Source organism: Ambystoma mexicanum, chromosome 3p, assembly GCF_040938575.1.
Source record: "Ambystoma mexicanum isolate Mex_15411 chromosome 3p, UKY_AmexF1_1, whole genome shotgun sequence".
Taxonomy (NCBI): domain Eukaryota; kingdom Metazoa; phylum Chordata; class Amphibia; order Caudata; family Ambystomatidae; genus Ambystoma; species Ambystoma mexicanum.
In genome coordinates this window covers 594,590,894-594,612,471 of record NC_090925.1, presented here as the reverse complement: position 1 = coordinate 594,612,471, position 21,578 = coordinate 594,590,894, and positions in this window count along the sequence as shown.

Genomic DNA, 21,578 nt, shown 5'->3' with positions numbered 1-21,578 from the left:
GGGATGTCTTCAAGGTGACATGATGGGGGTCACACATTTCAATTTGTAGGAAAGAGAATGTAGCCTCGACTAAGCACTCTGATGATATTAACAAATTAGAGGGTGTTGTATATAATTAATCAACACTGATTGTCAATAATCATCTTGTAAGCATATTTATGAGCAGGCAGATAAAATCAAATACCACAAGGCCATTAACAAGGCTTGCAAGTTGTTGGTGTCTTATCTCAAGGCATCTTGAAACACTTGTGTGTAGGCGTTTTACAAATACCATATCATATCATATATCATATCAAAGAGATAACAATGGCTGCAGCTTTGAGTAACTCGATTCATTAAAAATTAACCAAGGATTACAAGATTGCAGTAGTCTTTTCAGATTTCCTGAGCATATTGTATACTGCTGAAATATTAGTGAAGCCGGATATTCGAAATATATAAAACATAGCACATCCCTAGAGTGGGAAAGGTACCCTGTTGACCTTTATCAGTATTTTTCTGATACTTTTGCACCCATCCTCTTAATCCTATTTCATATCTTTTTTTTTGGAAATGGATTCCACATCTGGTACATTTTCCGAAGCAAGCTCACTCTCTTTCCTAAACCAGGAAAGGATCTGAGTTTTACAAAAAAATCGTAAGATTTACAAATTGTAAGATTTGCACAAAGATCTTAGTGACCAGGCTTTTTTCTTGTATTTTGCAGTTGAATGGACCAGACCATATAAGGTTCATAAAAGACAGAGAGAGGCTACTAACATGAGGTTGTTTTGTGGCATTCTTTTGTGGGTTTCATCGGCGTCTGAGAGCTTTGCATTCTTGTATGTAGTTGGTAAGAAAGCCTTTGCCAAAGCTAGTAGTCCTTCTGATTGTGGCACTGTCTTGGCATTGCCTAGTTCAGTTTTTTGTATCAATTGGGAACATATTGTATACTTCCCATAAGGAGCATGTGTGGGTAAATGTTCATTCTTCCCCTTCCTTTGGTTTAGCTTGGGGTATCAGACAGAAATTTGCCTTATCACCGATTTTCCTTGTTATCTCATTGGAGCCTTTATTGGAATTGATTGTGTGTCAACAGTAAATCTCTCAGATAATGATGATTATATGCTCAGATATCTAAGTGACCTAACTTCTTCAGTGTGTCTTCTTCTTGAGATTTCGTATCGTTTTTTTAAAGTATCGGGTTATAAATTAAACTGAGACAAATTAGAGCAAATGCCTTTTACGCATTACTGAACCCAGCCACAGGTGGCTGATTTTTGGTCTGGGCTGGGTTCTGATACAAATAAAGTATATAGTAATTTGTTTCGCTAGAGATATACTACAGAAGATAGATTTGATTCAAATGGGGATGTGTGATGAGATTTATGAAACATTGAACACATGGTTGTCACCTATTTTATATATTTTTATTTTTTTATTTTTTATTACTTGTGTATAATCAAAAGAAAATGATTTTTACAAGAAGAAGAGGATGAAAAACATATTTAGGATCATACTCCCGATGAGTCTCGTAGTTACACTTTTTTTCGTCACATGCTTAATTGGAGCAGAAACAATCACTGGGATTTTAGCATCCATTGGAACTGAAGAGCAGAGGTTTATTCTGACCTGCTAAAGGTGCACAGTCCCGCAGAGCAATTGTCGACTGAGACTTAGATTTTCCTTGTGGGCTGTTGCTGATTATGATCGATGGTGTTTATTTTTGTAAAGGCTGCTTCCATTAGTTTCGTGGTTGCCACCACCCATCGGGCTTTATCCCCTGAAATCAGGTGGCACCACCATGTGTCTTCTTCTACGAGGACTGAGTTAACCCACAGAGGAGCCAAGAAAGCAGTACGTTCTGGATTTAGGATAGGGCAGTTTAACATCAGATGGCAAACTGTTTCTTGGTTGTCCAAAAGTTTGCACAGCCTGCATGTTGAAAGACTAGCTTGGCTTCTTATCATTAAGATCTCTCTGGTGTGCAGAAGATTAAGCCGTGCTCTTAAGAAGATGTTTCTGAGGTTTGTGTCTAGAAATTTTGTACAATAAGCCCAAGGGGTTTTTAACTTATTGTATGTTGGAGGAAGATGCTTCAAGAGCTTGATCGCCACTGCTTGATCGCATGTAATTATCCAATCTTGATTTTTCAGTTTTTGGATCACTCTTTGTGGATTTGCTATCAAGTCTTCTGTTGTACATGCTAGATTTTCCAATTTGTCTTTTTGGAGATTAGTCCAATTTTGGAGAGCTTTGCATTTGGTTAACATGAGCTTGTTACCAATGATGTTGAAAATCGGGAGACCATCCTGTATCAGTGTCTTCCTGTAGATTGACAGTGAGAGCACACTGACAGTTGCTTCCAACGACTGCAGTCCCAGCTCTCTTCTTACGGCCGATATTGGTATTGAGTTTGGCAGACCCAGGACAGTTTTCCAAATATATCCCTCTAGTTTCTGCCAGATGGAATTCGGCATGGCAATTATAGCATCCATGCCATATGTTAATGCTGGTACTATTTTGCCTTTGTAAAAGTTAATGGCTGGTAACAGCGAAAATTTGCCGAACTTACGGTCAATCAGCCTCAATTGCGAAGTCAAGTGTTTTGCTTTGTCCCAGAGATGGTGTTACATTTTGGCCTCCTGTGGTGAACCATTGATGATGACTCCAAGGTACTTGAAGTGGGAGACAACTTCAATTTGCTGTCTGTTCACTGACCAGGTTTTGGGCGATTTTTGAGGCAATCGGTTCTGTGCAAAAATCATGATTTTGGTCTTGTCGTTGTTTATAGAGAGATTATTGTTTGCCATTTATTTGGCAAGGTTGTCCAGCTGTCGTTGGAGGCCTACTTGCGTCTGGTCAAGAAGTATCATGTTGTCTGCATATAGGATTTGTGATACCTCTGTGTTGCCTATTTTCGGGGGAAATGAGCGAACCTCTGCATCCGAATCCATAAAGTCTCCAGGAAAGCCACAAAAAGGGCCAGAGCTAAGGGGCAGCTTTGCTTAACTCCTCTTTCTGCTTGTATTTCTTTGGAAAGAGAACCTTGCCTGTTCAGACGGACACAAAGAGAGGTCTTGGTGTGTAGCGCTATTATAGGGTTTAGAATTTCTTCAGGGCATCTCCAGGATTTTAACTTTTTCCAAAGGAGCATTCTGTCAACTTTATCAAATGCCTGCGACAGGTCTATAAATGCGGCGTAGACAGTTGGGGATCCATGCTTTATTTTTGCCTTTAGGATGTTTAGTAAAAGGATGTTCACCGAGGTACTCCCATTCTTCTTGAAGCCCGTCTGAAAATGATCAGTGCAGGGAGCCACTTTCGCCCAGCGTTGGAAGTGCTGTAGAAGAAGAGTTGCGAACAATTTGCCCATTGTATCCAAAAGTGCTATGGGACGGTAGTTTGCCGGGTCTTCCCTATTTCCTTTCTTAAAGATCGGAACAACTGTTGCCTTAGTCCATGATGCTGGCATCTGTCTACTCTCTCTGCAGTGATGAAACAAGAGGCTAATGAAGTCAGTCCATTCGTTTATGTATCTTTTTAGATAAATATTGGTAAGGCCATCCTGGCCCGGTGCTCTTGATTTTTTAAGCTTTTGAATAGATGAGCTTATGACTGATTTTGAGGAAAGATCAATCCAGGGTGACAGATTGGTCTCAGTAAAAGGGGTCTCGGTTGTCGATGTACTGAGAAAAAGTTGTGTGAAAAATTTGACCCAGGCAGATTCTGCGACCGAATTTGTCATATTGGCTCCCGGGTTTCCTCGTGAGATGTTAATTAGGGCCCAGAAGTCTCCTAATCTCTTGGCCGAGAGGGTTCTCAGCATTGTTTCGGCGTCGTTTTGGTATAGGTCCGCTCTGCGTGTTCTGACCCATGATTTGTAGATTTGTTGACCTTTGGCCCATGTGTCCCATGACAATTTGGTGTTTACGGCTTTGACTTTGCGTTTTAGCTTTCTCAATTCCCTTTTTTATCTGCTATTTGATTGTTGTAGATGTGAGTAGGGATGGTTGAAGGTTCCTTGCCCTCTTTCTTTTTGGTTTTGCACTTGATCAGGATAGGTATATAGTTTGGCCTTGTTGAGTGCTCGGAGTTAGACAAGACGTCTCCTGCTGTAGCGTACTCTTTTGTCATATCTCTTACATTCGCTGCTGTCAGGCGCAGCCGAGTTTGTTGAGGGTTGGACTCGACCAAAGCAGAGTAAGAATTGGTTTAATGAGAGTTAGAAGACCATTCCATGGAGAGCATATTGTGGTCACTTGCGTTAGTTTTAACCACCTGGAAATGGTCGATTTCTGGGAGCACAGCATTCGAAATAAAGATGTAATCCAGGGTAGCCGATGATGGTCCCCTTTCCCAAGTGGGAATCTGTATATGCCAATCCTTAATCCAGGCAGCATTGTGTAGATTTCTAGATGACATCAGATTCATCCATGCTCGACCTCTAAGTTTGGTTTGCGTCGGCTGGGCATTTGGTGTAGATTTGTCTTTTGGGTGAACACATTTTGAGTTCAAGTCCCCGCTGATTTTTATGAATGTAGTGCTCTCTTCAATTGCAATTGCGTCAATAGTTTCGGCCAGTGTCTGGCAGTAGTCTGTGATCGACGTTCTTTGGGGGTTCCAATAGGTAGTGATTACTGCGAGAGGTGTCGATGTCCAAAGCCTGGTGGTTTCTGAAAAGTGACTACAGTGTAAAAGGATAGCCAAGACCCCGTTAGATCTTACAATTGTTTTGATGATCTTCAGGTCCTGACCTGACCTTACTGCAATAAGGAGTCCTGAGGATGGACGGCCCAACAGACCTTTTACAGCCGGAGAGGTCTCAATTTCAAAGCCGTCCATTGAAGGTTTCTCAAGAAGCCAGGTCTCTTGGAGACAAAGAATGTCAAATTGACCTAGATCCACACTGCTGGGATCGGTTAGGTGTGCGTGGCCTCTGGTGTTCCATGATTCTAACATCAGCACCTTTTGATGATAGAATTTGCTGGCTTCGTTCGGTAGTTGCTATCTCCTGCAATTTGGAATCAGGGCCCCTTTTACCCACTTCCAAGGACCGCCTGACATTGAATCTTTCTTTGGGTCTACCGGTGTATCATCGGTTATCTTTGTCTGTGAATCATATCCGGAGTTTCTGTAGCTATCAGTTCTGGTTCGATATGGAGAGCGTTCCCTGAAGCTTTGTCTTCTTTGGTATCCCTGTTGCCTGTCATTGGTTAAGTGGCCCGGTCTGGACCTGGTTCTTTCTTTCAGGTCTCGGGAGAGGAATACCTCTGTTGAATCAGCCGAGTGTTTGCGGTGATTCTTGTCTGGTGACTCCTCGAAATGGGCCTTCAGTTCAGCTCTTCGGGAAGTATGGTTGTTTGGCGAAGTAAATTCGTGTTTTTTCATGTTTGAGACCTGTTCACCTTGTTTTGGTTTATTTTGTGTAGAAGTTGTGCTTTTTATTTCTGATAGAAGAAAGCCGGCTAGTTTTAACACTTTGCCAGCCTCCTGAGTCAGGTCTTGGATTGCAGTCGCCCTGATGTGTCAGTAGCCTTTAGTCTTGCTGTCTCTATGATACGGTTCAATCAGCTTGAAGTTTGCTGCTTTCAGCTTTTTAAGGCCAGTTATGGATGCTGCAATTTTCAGGACTGATCTCCGATTCAAGATCATGTAGTTGTCTTTGCTTGAGGCCTGCTTTAATTTGAAAAGGCGGGTGGTTTTGTCCTTAGTCGGACCAGCCTCTATTTTTTCTGATGATCTGTTTATAGGTCAGTGATGCCTGGGCGGGGGTTAATGTCGTGGCTGCCTTGCTGAAGCTGCTGGCAATGGTTCTAACGATGTTACTGAAACTGTTGCAGGAATAGACTTTCTATGTTGGCTAGAGTCGTTGACAGGTCATTGCGAGGGAGATCCCGATGTTGGCTGAGAAGCAGCGGAGGACAGGGGATTTGTTTTATTGATATCCTTAAGGGGCTTCTGTAGTGCTTTTGTCTCTCTGCCCCCTTCCTGCGGATGTTGAGCTTTAGCAGCAGGTTCCTGATCAAAGTGATGAGACAGATTTGTTATGAGACTTGAGTCCATGAATTCCCTAGCTGATTTGGGTGACTGGATCGATTGATGTCGCTGCTTTGTTTGTTGTTGTGCCAAGACCAGTATTTATTTTGGTCGATTGAGCCTCGAGACTTTTAGAATCAGGTATAGATTGTATTGAAGGTTGACTAACAGTTTCTGTTTGATCTTTCTGGGATAGTATCAGAGCTTTCTTTCCTGATCCCGAGCCGCGTTGGGCTTCAATGGTCTGGGTGGACGATGAATTTGTCCTCAACTGTTTTTTGGTCAAAGATGGTGCTGATTTCGGTTTGCTGTTAAATATTGGTGCAATTCCCTCATTGCATTTGCTCTGGATCATCTGTGTATATTTTTGCTCAGATAGCCCAGCTGGGACGCCCCTTTGGCTTGTGTAAGCCAAGCCTTTTTCCGGCTCACCTTTGTTCATGTCCCTTTTTCTTTGGGATATGTCGTATTTCAGATCTAAAGCTGTTATGAACCTTTCCAAGAAAGTTAACTTAGAGTGGATGATTGCCAATGTTGCTGTGTTGTCCCTCGAGGCTTCACTTATATTCACGTAGAGTTTGCAGAAGGGTGCCATTGCGATTGTTATTACTGACATGATCGTAGTCATGTCTCTCCTGGTATTCGGTGACTCTTTTTGCGGGTCTGACGGAAGTCCGCTCAGCCTTCTGTTTTTTAAAGGTGTACCTCTGCAATCTACAGACTGTAGGTTCATGACTGGTTGACGTAGCCTATCTGAGGGTAGGCCGGCCTCGGCTGGGTTGCATGGCCTTGGCGAAGAGTTCGAGGGGCCACGGTCGGCGAGCGCTTGAGGAAACGTGTCAATTGTTAGTTCTTGAGAAATTGGTTGAGGGTTTGAGGTTGGGAGATGGGTTTTTGCCCAGGGTTGTGGATTCATTGCTCTGTGCGCCGGGTAGGCTTTTGGCTGAAGTAGATCAAGTATCTCCAACATGTCATGTGGGTGCGTCCGAGATTCTGCTGATGGCACTTGTTTAGTGTTATCTGTTGTCATCAGTTCTGGTTGAGTGGCTGGCCTTGTATCCATGGTATTTACCTGGATATGCGGGCGTCGGTTTACTTCCTTCGCCGTGGTGTCTGGATGTTCCTCTTGCATGCCTAGTGTTTTTCTCAGTTTGGATAATGGTGGGGTTTCTTCCAGAGCTTCCAAGATCTCCGCATCAGAGAGTTTGGTGTCATTGGATAATTTCCGTTTTCCTTGAGTCTTGAAAAAGTTCAACAGGGCGTTTGAGAGCAAAGGCGTTGGTAGAGTGTTTTTTACAGAGCCCAGTTTTTTGTTTGTTGTTTGGTGGCCAGTGCATGTGTTCGCCCCATGTTCTTTTGTGGTGGTTCCGTCCTTTTTTAGTGGGCCTCATTACGACCCTGCCTGTCCGGAAAGAACGGTGGTGGTAAAACTGCCACCACCGTTCTTTCTGGACCGGCTGATTGAGAGTACTGCAGGCGGGAGGTGCCACTCCCGCCAGGTCTGACCTGTGGGTTTAACACCACCCACCTGCAGGCGGACATGGAAACACCGGCTCTGTTATAGACGGAGCCGGTGTTTCCATGGTCCCCATCCCCATGGAGTCCTATCGGACTCCATGGGAATGTGGATTTACCGATTTCCGCCTCTGGAATTACCGGGTCACCAGGGTTTAATGCCCCGGTGATTCCGGCAATCATGGAGGCGGAATGGTAATACGAGTCTGGCAGTAACCTGCCTGAATTTCCGGCACGGTTACCGCCGGACTCGTAATGAGGCCCAATAAGTAGTTTGCCTGCTAACATTACTTAAATGTCGCAGAAAACATATAATTCATAGTACATATCATATAAAATGTTTCCAAGTCATATCCAAAATTCTTAGTGTCAATGTTATTGTTAGTTCCAAAATGAATGTTGCTAGTGCTTCCAAAATTATTGTTGCAAGTGCTAAAATATTTTTCGATCTGTTATATCTTCTTATATGCTATTTAATGATAAATGAACAATTGCTATCTAATTTTAGAACATTAGAAAAGTAGAGATATTTTCACATTTCCAATTCATTAATTATTCACCAATTTAATTGATCATCCTTTGTTATCATGCCAGATGTACTTCAAAGATATGATGTGTGTGTCTTAAACTTTTAATTGATTAAAGAAAATTAACATAATGTAGTAAAAAAACTAAACAAATATTAGAGCAGTACTAATGCAATAACAACTGTTCATGAACGTATATCACGCTTGCTGTGTAAATATAAACTGAGAAAGCAGATTTGAAAGAATTCCTAGATGTTAAATTAATCTCCTTAATCTAAATGGTCCCAACTAGCATGTTTTACAGTGTACCTGAGTCCCACCCATGTGTCCTGTTAAATTTCTTCTATAATCAGATCCTTTACTGTTTTCGTTGCTTTAGTTTGGTTCGCCACCATCCTAAGGCGGTGAATTGTTTTTGTATAGTATCATTTTACAATGTGTAAGAGTCAAAATCATAATAATTCTTAGCGTAGCCAATTCTGTTATTACCTTATATCTCGGTCTTTTTTTATGTATTCAAAACTCTTATATATTTCATCGTCACACTGTAATTATGTAATGTAATGTATAATTATGTAATGTAAAGTATAAGCATCCTGTAACCAAGCTTTGAATCACCTTGCTGCTCATGCGCCCTCATACCCTCGGGTCTGGTGCGCAATACAAATGAATAAACTAAACTAAACTAAACTAAATTTCAGTATAGTTATCTTTGTAGGTCTTCTTTTTCTTGGTTAGCTATCTTTGCGCTTTTCGGCTGGAAACAGAAAATGTCAATATGTTTCTGTTTGGTTACAGCTACATAGTCTGTGATCAATTAATGAATATTCTTTATTTCATTAAATTTTTATTGCTTTACTTGACGGTCACATAGCAGCATAAATAAAACCAATTCTGTCATTACAAAATAAAATCTATATACTCCAAATCACATTGCCTAATAAACACATCTCAGAAACATGTTAAAACATCCAAAAATCATGGGAAATGTTAAAACTATGTTATGTTATGCTACTTGGCATTTATATTGCGCCTTATGTATTATTGGTATGACCCTAAAGCGGTGGTAGGTTGAACGCCCTCGGGAACCGCAGTTCAAGTCAATAGAGAGAGAGAGTGTCGTATGGTGTGTGGGCGCACCAGATATGTTTGCAGCTGGTGTGGTTGTTGCATGATAGGTGCTTCTTAGCAGTAGGTGTGGTGCTGAGGAAATCAGTTGGATGTGTTCAGTCTGGAGGGTGGACACCCAGACTGAGTTCTGGCTGCGTCAGGCCAGAGGCGACACCTAAGCTAGCTGGTATGTGCTCAGCTAGCTGTGTTTTTTAGGATGATGGAGTGTTCGTGGGGTCATGTTAGTATGAGAACAGCTAGGCTGAATGTGTCATAGCATAGCTGTGTTCTAGTTGAATGATGGTGGTTATCAGTAAAGCGCCTGCGACCAAGCACGAGAGCAGGACCGAGGGTGTACATAGCGGCATACGTATGTAAAGCGATAGGTGATACAGATAACATGGGACTACAGGTACATAGCATATACATAGCATAAATAGGAGATACAGAGATATACAGAGATATATCCACTCCATCCACTAAACTTTAGCACAGTGATGATATTAGGGACACTTTCTAAATTCAACTTTACTACAGTGACGCTATTAGGCACACTTTCTCGGTACAACTATACCACAGTGATGCTATGAGGCACGCTTTCTAGATTCAACCTCAGCACAGTGACGCTAATAGGCACACTTTCCAGATTCAATCGTACCACAGTTACGCTATTAGGCACACTTTCTAAGTTCAAACTTTGGCACAGTGACGCTATTAGGCACACTTTCTAGATTCAACCCTAGCACAGTGAAGCTAATCAGGCACGCTCTCTAAATTCAACTATACCACAGTTACGCTATTAGGCACACTTTCTAAGTTCAAGCTTTTGGCACAGTGATGGTATTAGGCACACTTTCTAGATTCAAACTTTAGCACAGTGACGCTAATTAGGCACACTTTCTAGATTCAACTATACCACAGTGACGCTATTAGGCACACTTTCTAAATTAATTTATACCACAGTGATGCTATTAGGTACACTTCTAGATTCAGCTTTAGCACAGTGATGATATTAGGCACACTTTCCAAGTTCAAAACTTTGGCAGAGTGATGCTATTAAGCACACTTTCTAAATTCAACTATACCAGAGTGATGATATTAGGCACATTTTCTAAGTTCAAACTTTGTCAGAATGACGCTATTAGGCACACTTTCTAAATTCAACTATACCACAGAGACGCTATTAGGCACACTTTCTAAGTTCAAACTTTTGCATAGTCATGCTATTAGGCACACTTTCTAGATTCAACGCTATTAGGCCCACTTTCCGAATTCAACTATACCACAGTGACGCTATAAGGCACACTTTCTAAATTCAACTATACTACAGTGACGCTATTAGGCACTTTCTAGATTGAACTTTAGCACAGTGAAGCTAATTAGGGACACTTTATAGAATAAACTTCAGCAGTGATGACATTAGGCACACTTTCTAAGTTCAAGCTTTGGCCCAGTGATGATATTAGGCACACTTTCTAAATTCAACTATACCACAGTGACGCTATTAGGCACACCTTGTTAGTTCAAACTTTGGCATAGTGACACTATTAGGCAAACTTTCTAAATTCAGCTTTAGCACAGTGATGATATTAGGCACACTTTCCAAGTTCAACACTTTGGCAGAGTGACGCTATTAGGCACACTTTCTAAATTCAACTATACCACGGTGATGATATTAGGCACACTTTCTAAGTTGAAACGTTGGCACAGTGACGCTATTAGGCACACTTTCTAGATTCAACTATACCACAGTGACGCTATTAGGCACACTTTCTGAATTCAACTATACCACAGTGACGCTATTCGGCACACTTTCTAAATTCAACTATACTACAGTGACGTTTTAGGCACTTTCTAGATTCAACTTTAGCACAGTGATGCTAATTAGGCACACTTTCTAGAATAAACTTTAGCAGTGATGATATTAGGCACACTTTCTAAGTTCAAACTTTGGCACAGTGATGATATTAGGCACACTTTCTAAATTCAACTATACCACAGTGACACTATTAGGCACAACTTGTAAGTTCAAACTTTGGCATAGTGACGCTATTAGGCACACTTTCTAGATTCAGCTTTAGTACAATTATGATATTAGGCACACTTTCTAAGTTCAAACTTTGGCAGAGTGATGCTTTAGGCACAATTTCTAAATTCAACTATACCACAGTGACGCTATTAGGCTCACATTGGTATGACCTCAAAGCGCTGTTGGGTTGAACGCCCTTGGGAACTGCAGTTTAAGTCAGTCTAGAGAGAGAGTGTTGTATAGTGCGTGGGAGCACCGGATATGTGTGCCGCTAATGTGGTTGTTGCATGATAGCTGCTTCTTAGCGGTAGGTGTGGTGCTGAGGAAATGAGTTGGATGTGTTCAGTCTGGAGGGTGGACACCAGACTGAGTTCAGGCTGCGTTGCGAGGCAACACCTAAGCTAGCCGGAACATGCTCAGCTAGCTGTGTTTTTTTAGGATGATGAGGTGTTCGTGGGGTCATGTTAGTATGAGAACAGCTATCCAGAATTTATCATGGTTTAGCGCTATTAGGCACACTCAATGACGTTGGGAATACCTTCCAAGTTCAACTTTAACACAGTGGCGCTATTAGACACACTCAATGATGTTGGGAATACCTTCAAAATTGAACTTTAACACAGTGACGGTATTAGGGCACACTCAATGATGTTGAGAATACCTTCAAAATTGAACTTTAACACAGTGACGCTATTAGGGCACACTCAATGTTGTTGGGAATACCTTCAAAATTCAACTTTAACACAGAGACGCTATTAGGGCACACTCAATGATGTTGGGAATACCTTCAAAATTCAACTTTAACACAGAGACACTATTAGGGCACACTCAATGATGTTGGAAATACCTTCAAAATTCAGTTTTAACACAGTGACGCTATAAGGCACACTTTCTAAGTTCAACTTTAACGCTATTAGGCACACTCAATGATGTTGGGAATACCTTCCAAGTTCAACTTTAACACAGTGGCGCTTTTAGGCACACTTTCTAAGTTCAACTTTAACGCTATTAGGCCGACTCAATGATGTTGGGAATACCTTCTAAATTAAACGTTTACACAGTGACGCTATTAGGCACATTCAATGATGTTGGGAGCACAGTCTACATGCAGGGTTCAGTATAGTGATGCTATTAGGGTAAGCTTGTCCTTAATATGTGGCTGTACAATGTAAAACAGTAATACTTTTAGGGAATTTTAAGTGAGAGTGGTAGGGCTTTCTGGTGTGAAGTGATTGCTTCAGTCCCCACCCTTGCCACACTTACTTTTTGGTTGGTGCTGGTTGATGGCAGGCTACTGGCTTCATGCTTCTCCTGCGGATACCTGTAGAAACGATCTGGAGCCACCTCTTTAGGAGCCGCCCTTTTCCTTGAGGTCCTTAGCCATGGGGCTGCTCGGCGGAGGGTAGCCCTGGATGGGTCAGTTAAGACCAGTCGGATCAATCAATCAGGGACGGGGTGGGCGGGCTAGGAAGTGGGGGGATGGAAGGGGAATCAGGAAAAGGTGGCCCAGTGGGGAAGCAGAGACATGGACTACGATGGGTCCTGGGATCAGGAAACACACGCAAATCACAATATTTGGGCACACAGTTGGAACAAAATTGCCTGAGAGCGGGCTATGTACTCATCAGAGTACAGCAGCAGTGGAACGGGTCAGGTAAACCAAACACTTCACATGGCAGGAGAGCAATTAGGGCATGGTGGGCGGGTCGGGAGGCGGGAGGCACAGGCTCAGGAAGCGGGAACAGAGCGACGGCTGCGGGGCAGCAATCAGGGGCTGGGGGCACGGATGGCAGGGAAAGTTTGGCCTAGCAAGGCAAGATAAACAATTAAATGGGCAACAGTGGATGGATTACTCACCAGATTGGATTCAGTAGCCAAGTGGGGCCTCGGCAGTGGAACGGGTCGGGAAGACCAAACACACACACGGCAGAAGGCCAATCAGGGCACTGTGGGCGGGTTGGGAGGCACAGGATCAGGAAGCGGGGACAGAGCGAGGGCTGCAGGTCTGCAATCAGGGGCTGGGGGCACGGATGGCAGGGAAAGTGTGGCATAGCCAGGCAAGATAACGAATGAAATGGGCACCAGTGGATTGATTAATCACCAGGTGGGACGCAGCAGCCAAGTGGGGCCTTGGCAGTGGAACGGGTCAGGTGGACCAAACACACACACGGCTGAAGGCCAATCAGGGCACGGTTGTGTCCAGTCAAAGGGTTGAATGAAAAGGACGGAAATATAATTGGTTCGAGTCAAAAGGACCTAAAACAAAAAAATTGAATGCTTTTTTTAAAATGTATTTTTGTTGTTGCTTGGTATAGATAAAATGTGTTGTTTTTGGCCAAAAAACAGAGGTCTGGGGGGTACCCCCCCAAAAAAAATAATACCCCCCCCCCCCCCAAAAAATGTACATTCGATTTTTTGGTTTTAGGTCCTTTTGACTCGAACCAATTGTATTTCGGTCCTTTTGATTCGACCCTTTCACCTATAACCGTTGGGAGGCACAGGATCAGGAAGCGGGGACAGAGCGAGGGCTGCAGGGCTGCAATCAGGGGCTGGGGGCGCGGATGGCAGGGAAAGTTTGGCCTAGCAAGGGAAGATAAACAATGAAATGGGCACCAGTGGGGGGATTACTCACCAGGTGGGACGCAGTAGCTATCAATCTGTTGCCTGCAATAGAGAGATCATCATAATCTATATATAATAATGATTAAATTCATTTATCAGTTTTACATAGATATATTTGGACACTGCATGTACAATAAAGTCATCCTCACTGGATTTACATAGAGCTGCTGCATTTCTTGTGTCTAACATCGGCTTTAGTTACATGTCTCCCAAACGCCTGGTGATTTTCCTACTCCAGTGATGGTGGTAACAAATCTTGGGGTTTACCTGTCATGGTCACTCTCTATGGCATCTCAGCTCAGTGCTGTTTGTAAGACCGACCATTTTCTATTTAATGTGCTTTGTAGGGTTTTGCCATTTCTGCCCTCTCACCTTCACCCAGCTGTGGTTGCTGCACTAGTCACCAGCCGCTTGGACTACTGCAACGCCCTGTATCTAGCCCAACCAAGTGGGTTGATTCATCGACTCCAGCTACTGCAGAGCCTGGTGGCTCGGGTGGCCACTGCCACTCCCTATGGCTCACATATTAGCCCAGTTTGGAGGGCTTTACATTGGCTTCCAGTGCACAAACGGATCATGTTTAAATCCATGTGTCTGATCCATTGGGCTTACTACACAGTGGGGGCCGACTTACTTCAGGAGAAATGTGTGCCCTACGTACCGGCCAGGCCTCTTCAATCAGGTAACGGCTGTTTGGTCGTAGTTCCCAAGTTCCGAAGGAGCAGAGTGGGGGACGGGCCTTTTTGGTAGACACAAGCAACCTCTGGAATAACCTTCCTGTTAGCCTGAGACTTGTTAAAAATCATGTGTAATTCTGTTGCCAACTTAAGACCTTGTTATTTTAGGCTCCGGCTGTTCAAAAACTTACTGTGTGTAAATCCTCACACCAAGATGCCTCTCGGTAAACATGCACATTAGAAATGCTCCTAACATAGCATAACATAACATAACATAACATAACATAACAATGGGCCTCATTACGAGTCCGGCGGTAACTGTTCCAGAAATTCCCGTAGGTTAACGCCGGACTTGTATTACCATTCCGCTTCTGTGATTGCCGGAAACACTGGGGAATTACAACCCCAGTGACCCAGTAATTCCGGAGGCGGAAATCGGTAAATCCCCATTCCCATGGAGTCCACTCCATGGGGATGGGGACCATGGAAACACCGGCTCTGTCTATGACAGAGCCGGTGTTTCCATGTCTGCCTGCAGGCGGGTGGTGTTAAACCCGCCAGGTCAGATCTGGCGGGAGTGACACCTCCCGCCTGCAGGACTCTTAATCAGCTGGTCCGGAAAGAACGGTGGTGGCGGATTTACCACCACCGTTCGTTCCGGACCGGCAGGGTCGTAATGAGGCCCAATGTTTTCCACAAATAACGGGCACATTTCAGTATCAGTTAAATTCCACATGCTCTGCAGACATGCTAAAGGCAGGGTACCTAAGGAAAATCTAGCATATTATGAGCGCACATAATGTGGGTGGATCAGATCCAAAAACTTCTCCTGGCCAAATTCCTTCTTGCACGCACAGTACACTGCCATCTGTCTAGAGGTAGTAATATCCACCAGTACTTGTTCCTTCCACTGTGCACATTTTTTATCTCTAATTTCGTATTGCACACAATGCCAATAACAGCCCAAATCTCTTCCACTCCTTGCGTTTTTATCATATTCCTAATGGGCTTACACCAAGATAGCGATTGTCTTCCCTCCTGCTTTGACAAGTCTTGCATAGCATCCGTATATTCGCTCACATTTGGAGATGGTCACAATCATACTCAATATAGTGTTTGTTGGTCTCAGTGCAATGGTGTCTGCAATGTGATCGAGATTGGTTTCAAATGTGTAGTAATTTATTTAGGGAGCACACTGGCAAACTCAACAATTTCTTTACAAATTTGTTTCCTACAATTGATAGTTTAGATAACTTAAAGAAACCCCAAATTTCAGCTCCATATGTGACAGCCATGTTCGCTTGAATATTATATACTTTAAAGGCTTGTGTAAATGCGCCATTCTCATGTGCATTGGCAAATTTAATGATAGCATTGCTCGTCCTTTCTAGAGTGTGTCCATTTTTAGAATTGTTCTAGTCACCTACCATTAACCTTGAAACGAACCCCTGGGTATTCATAGCTGCTAACATGTTCATTGGCACAACAATCTAACACCAAATACAATTTGAACACCTTCCTATGTGTTGGATGGTATATCATAGAATTGGTTTTGTTGAAATGCATTGTAAGACCATTGATATTGCAAAATCCATCGAAAAAGATTGTTTTTTTTTATTCTGATGGGTGCAGTGAAATTAAAAGTGCATCATCTGCATATAATAAAAGTGGAATGTTTTAATTGGCCATTGATGGAGCCTATTTATAAAAATGCAGAATAAGGTAGGGGCAAGAACGCATCCTTGTCTCATTCCGCATTGGGGACAGGAAAGGGGGCTACTGTTTCACCATTAAGCTTAAGGTTCAATTGCAGTGTTACTGTATTATCGTCATAGACGTTTAACATCGCATAAAACAATGGTGTAGGGCATGTTGACTTCTGTCAGGGCTTCCCACAACGTTTTCCTTGGCACCCCATCCAATGCCGCCTTTAAATCGATGAAGACTATGTATATACTCATTTTCCACAATTTTGCGTCAGTAAATGGAGTCTTAACACCTGATCAATGGTGCTGAGATCGACTGGAAACCAACCTGGAGATTACTCTCACCCTGTCTAGCAAATGTGACAATATTACCTTTCCGAATATCTTCCCAGCAGCATCAAGCAGCGAAATGGGCCTATAGTTAGCTGTGTCCTCATTCCCCCCTTTTTAGATAGTGGGACACTTTCTGCTGTTGTCCAAAAGAGTGGAACCACACTCTTCCCCAGAACCTTGTTGAAAAGGCGTAAAAACATCAGGGCCCACATGCATTTTTCTGTTTTAAAAACATCAATCAGGATTCTATCTGGACCAGAAGCCTTACCACTGTTTTGCTATTCAACTGCCATTTGCATCTGTTCCAAATTACATACACTACTTTCCTCATTATAGACCCTTTTGACACAATTAACCATGTGTCAGCTGGGCTATTTCCCTGGATAGTGTTACCCTTTTCTGTATGTGCCTCAGTCACTATTCTCCAACATCCTGTGCTATCATTCTTGGCAGCAGTCTCTGTAACCTCCTGCCATTTATCCAGGGTATATTCTTTCTTTTTCTTAGATAATAGCTGCTTACAGGAGCGCCTAATCTGATGCCTATCATGGCTTTCTACGCATTTGAGCACCTTTATCAGTACAGTTTTAGCCATGCAGCACACCTTGTCATACCAGTTTACATTTTTAACTGTAACAGGTTTTACATGTTCCTTGGGCCTCGTTACTAACATATTTATTTCCCTTATAACCTCGTCATATATTGTGACTAATTCTCAATTGTCAACATTGCTGTCACCCAAGAATGCTTCCAATAGTGGTAAGATATTTTGATAAATAGTTGGTAGAACATTATTATCATTAGTGTCGGCCCATTTGGCACTATCCTTGCATTCCCTCCTACTCCATGCTTATTTCGTCACCCTTGTTAACACTGTTGTTCTTACTTCTTTCATTATGGCTGTCCTCAGTCTCATTGCTCCTGATTGGCTCACCCTTGGTGGTATTTGGCCTACAAGGAGCCGGCAAGCAAGAGAGTCCCCCCCTGCACCAAGGCACACAAAGGCCCCTGTCTGTACCTGTCCGGTGCTGGAGCGAGCCCCTCTCCATGCCGCCGCTTCTGCAACTTTCCCTCAGCCCACATGACACAATGAACAATCTTGCTGTACCCTTGCATTTCAGGACCAGGAAATATGTGCTACTACATTGCACTGGTAAGCACCCCGGATCACCTGCTCCTGCACCACAACTTATACCTGGTTGCCTGCTGAATCCTTCCTCACTTGCCCTACAGCCTGACTGCAAACTGAATCTTCTTCCCACTCGATATGTGTATCTACTGTAAATTTCACACATAGCTTGCTTTCTGCTGCCTGCCAGTGCCAAACCCATAATTCCTATCTAAGAGTGCCTTTAATATCTCTATCCTCATTTTGTGCTGTACTTAGTGCTTTGTAGCAAATTTGAATCTAGGTCTGCTTTTTAAATCACTGCATTCCCCATTTTGTGCTGTACTTAGTGCTTGTGAGAAATTCAAATCTAGATGTGCTGTTTAAATTGCTGCATCCTCCATTTTGTGCTGTATTTGGTGCTTTGTGGCGAACTCGAATCTAGGTGTGATTTTTAAATTGCTACATCCACCTAGTGTGCTGTATTTAGGGCTTTTGGCACATTGAACCTAGGTGTGCTTTTTAATCTGTGCACTGATTGTTTTCATTTGCACACCTCCTCCTCTGTGCCTTCCTGGCTGCTAGGCCACTCTGTGAGCTCCTGTGCACTGTGCAGCTCCCCTGCTTATCTATCTCTCCCCCTTTACTCCCAAGTCACTCTTCATCTCTCCTTTCTATTCTAACTGCTATTCTATTACCTATCCTACCTCTCTCAGGAAGTCTGGAAGAAAAAACCTGATAAAAGCTCTCCTGGACTCTAATCCAGGCATACCTATTGCTGACACTTACATCAATGCCACTTCCAGACAGACTTTTACAGACATCCTCTTCATGGTCCCCTCTCCTGACCTATGGACTACCCATCTGGTCTCCACTCATTCTCCTTTCTCCTCCTTACCCACTAATGGTGGCACTAGGTGAGAAGTACTCAGTGCATACTTCTCATCCTCTATATGTAGTATTAATGTCTATCACAATGGCACTATCATGGACCAAGATTCTCAACCTACTCTTTTCATTCTCGATAGGCACCTGCCTTCATTCATAAACTTCCTCCCTTGCCCTGCCGCCCCTCCTTCCTCTCCCCTCACTCCTCCACCACCATCACTGATGGGAGTACCACAACTTTGTTAACCCCCTCGGAAAACCTTCAAAGGTGGTAACCAACTTCACCTAGCTACTCTGAATGCTCGCTCTGCTGTCAAACACTCCTTTGACATCTATCTCCTGCTCGAAGACTGTGTCCTGGAAATCCTCGCTATTACTGAGATGTGGTTCAATACCAGCTCTGTCACTGCTCTTGACACTTTCCTTCCAGAGGGCTACAAAATTCTCTCCAAACCCAGACCCAACAGGCCTGGAGGTGCAGTGACCCGGATCTTCCCTGAGTGGGTCCCTGCTTCCATCATTCCTACTCCTTCCTACTCCTCTTTTGAATGCCTGCGCTGTAAGCTTGGGGTCTCACCTACTCTCTCTCTCACCCTCGCCACTATCTACAGACATACTGGCTCTATCTCCCTCTTCCTCTCTGAATGGGCCAACCTTGCCTCATCCCTTTCAACCTCTTCTTCCAAACTCCTCCTCCTTGGTGACTTCAACATCCACCTCGACTCTCTTCAATCATTAACCTCTAAGTTGCGGGTCCTCTGTGACTCCCTCTCTCTCACTATTCTTCCTTCTGGCCTGACTCACTCTGCCGGCCACACTCTTGATGCCCTCATCTCTGGTGACATCACTATCTCTAATACGGCCACCACCCTCCTTTCTTAGTCTGACCACTCTCTCCTTTCCTCCCACCTGGGGCCCCTTGGCCCTCTATCAGTGCCAACCCCTGCACTGACAGCCTCCTTTGCTGTCATTCGACCGATGAAGTGAGTGTCAGTTGCTGCTTTTGCCTCCACCTTTCTCCCCCCACCTACTTCTGCTCCTGCCTCTCCCTCTGACTCTGTCCTTGCTAACCTGCACCTTACCATCTCTAACACCCTTGACATCGTTTCCCCTGTCATGGGGATCTGTCTAAAACCTGCCACCAAGAACAACAGCTGGTACGACTCTGATCTAGCATCTCTGAAAAGTAAGGATAGAGTTGCTGAATGGAAGTGGCAGACCGAAGGGAAGTGGCAGACCTTGCGCTCATCCTCTCACACAGTAGCCTGCCGCCTGCACCAAAGGCAATATCGCTGCTCTATCTGATCCAAGAAGCAGGCCCACATCCAAGCCCCCATCTCTGGAGCCACTAACAACACGCCTGAACTTCTCATAATCTGCAAGGAATTCACCAATCCACTTGCAGTCTCCACCTCTCTCTTTCCTTCCCAGGCTCTCTGCACTGCCTTGGCTTGCCACTTAACATCCAAAACTCTGTACATCCTGTCTTCACTCTCCTGCACCCCACCTCCTCTCCCACGTCTGCTCCCCTGTCTCCCTTTGCCCTCCTCCTCGCACCCCCTTCATGCTCCTCCCTCCTGCCCATAGCACTGGATGAGGTCTCTAAAGTGGTCCGCTCTATGAAGGTCTCCACCAAACAGGCCCCTCCGCTACTCAGAACCATTAAGGACAACATCTCCTCTCTTGCCCCTCCTCTTGCTGAGTTATGCAATCACTCCTTCACCACTGGCTCTTTCACTCTATCCCTTAAGCACTCCTTTGTGCACCCTTTCTTAAAAAAGTCGTCTGATGACCCCTCCTACCCTGCTAAATATAGCCCTATCTCTACTAGCTGCTTCCTCTGTAAACTCTTGGAGTAGTTGGTCCTCCCCCAACTGACCCTCCACACTGATCTTGTTGGTTGCCTTCATGACCATCAATCTGGATTCCGGGCATCCAGCGACACAGAAACTGCTCTCCTGAACCCCTGTGAAACCATGCTTGCAAATTTCAACTTCAACTCTCCTGCTGTTCTCATCCTCCTTGATCTCTCCTCTGCCTTTGACACAGTCAACTATTCCATCCTCATAAAATGACTCTGTGACACCCTCGGCATCACTGACTGGGGACTGGATTGCCTGAACTCTTTCCTCACTAACCGCTTTTCCCAGCTGCAATTGGGCCTTTTCTCCTCCACCACCACCCTCTCTACCTGTGGTGTCCCCACGGCTCTGTCGTATAGCCATGCCTCTTCAACATCTATCTCGCCCTTCTTGCTAACCTGATCTCCTCTTTCTCTCCTCATTTGCAGTGTTATGCTGATGACAGACAGCTTTCTGAGGTATCGCTGAAGCCAGAGTGATTGCTTTTAAGCAGTACGTTTATTTTCATAAACATTACCGGCGCCCCGCACTGCGACCACCTCCTACAACACCACCTCTCAACTGACCGAGAACCCTGGGTAATTGTAATCTAAACATTCCATGTTGGTCGCAGTGCGGGGACAACATTCTACATGGAACACTACACATCCCCTCCCCATAAATATTGAATGAAAACCTTTAAATAAAATAGGATAATATACCAACAATCCAAATTACACTAAACAAAATAATTCTTAACACACTCTAATCCACGAGTGGATATTTAGACCACTTTGTGTACCTTACATGTAGAACTGCATAGCATGGATTAGCAGGTGAATGCAATATTGTACCATCAACTAACGTACAATATAGATTTTAACTATGCATAACATAATCTCTGGACCAATATGGTAACCTTCTTTCTCTCGAACTTCGCATAAGATTCCGTCCAGATACATCATTACTTTGTTGCACATTTCCATCCACTTCTTCACTTTGTCTCACTGCCTCTCTATGACCATTGTCTATTTCATTTGCGTTTTCCCTTCTAAATAGAGTTTCATCTCCAAAAACTTCACCTGCTCTTCTACTTTCACCCTTACGCCTACATTCCTCCTGTTTGCCTTCCCATCTCCATTTACTTACTGTATCCAGGTTCCATACCGCTCCCCCAGCAACTCTAACCGCTCTTCTGAAAACC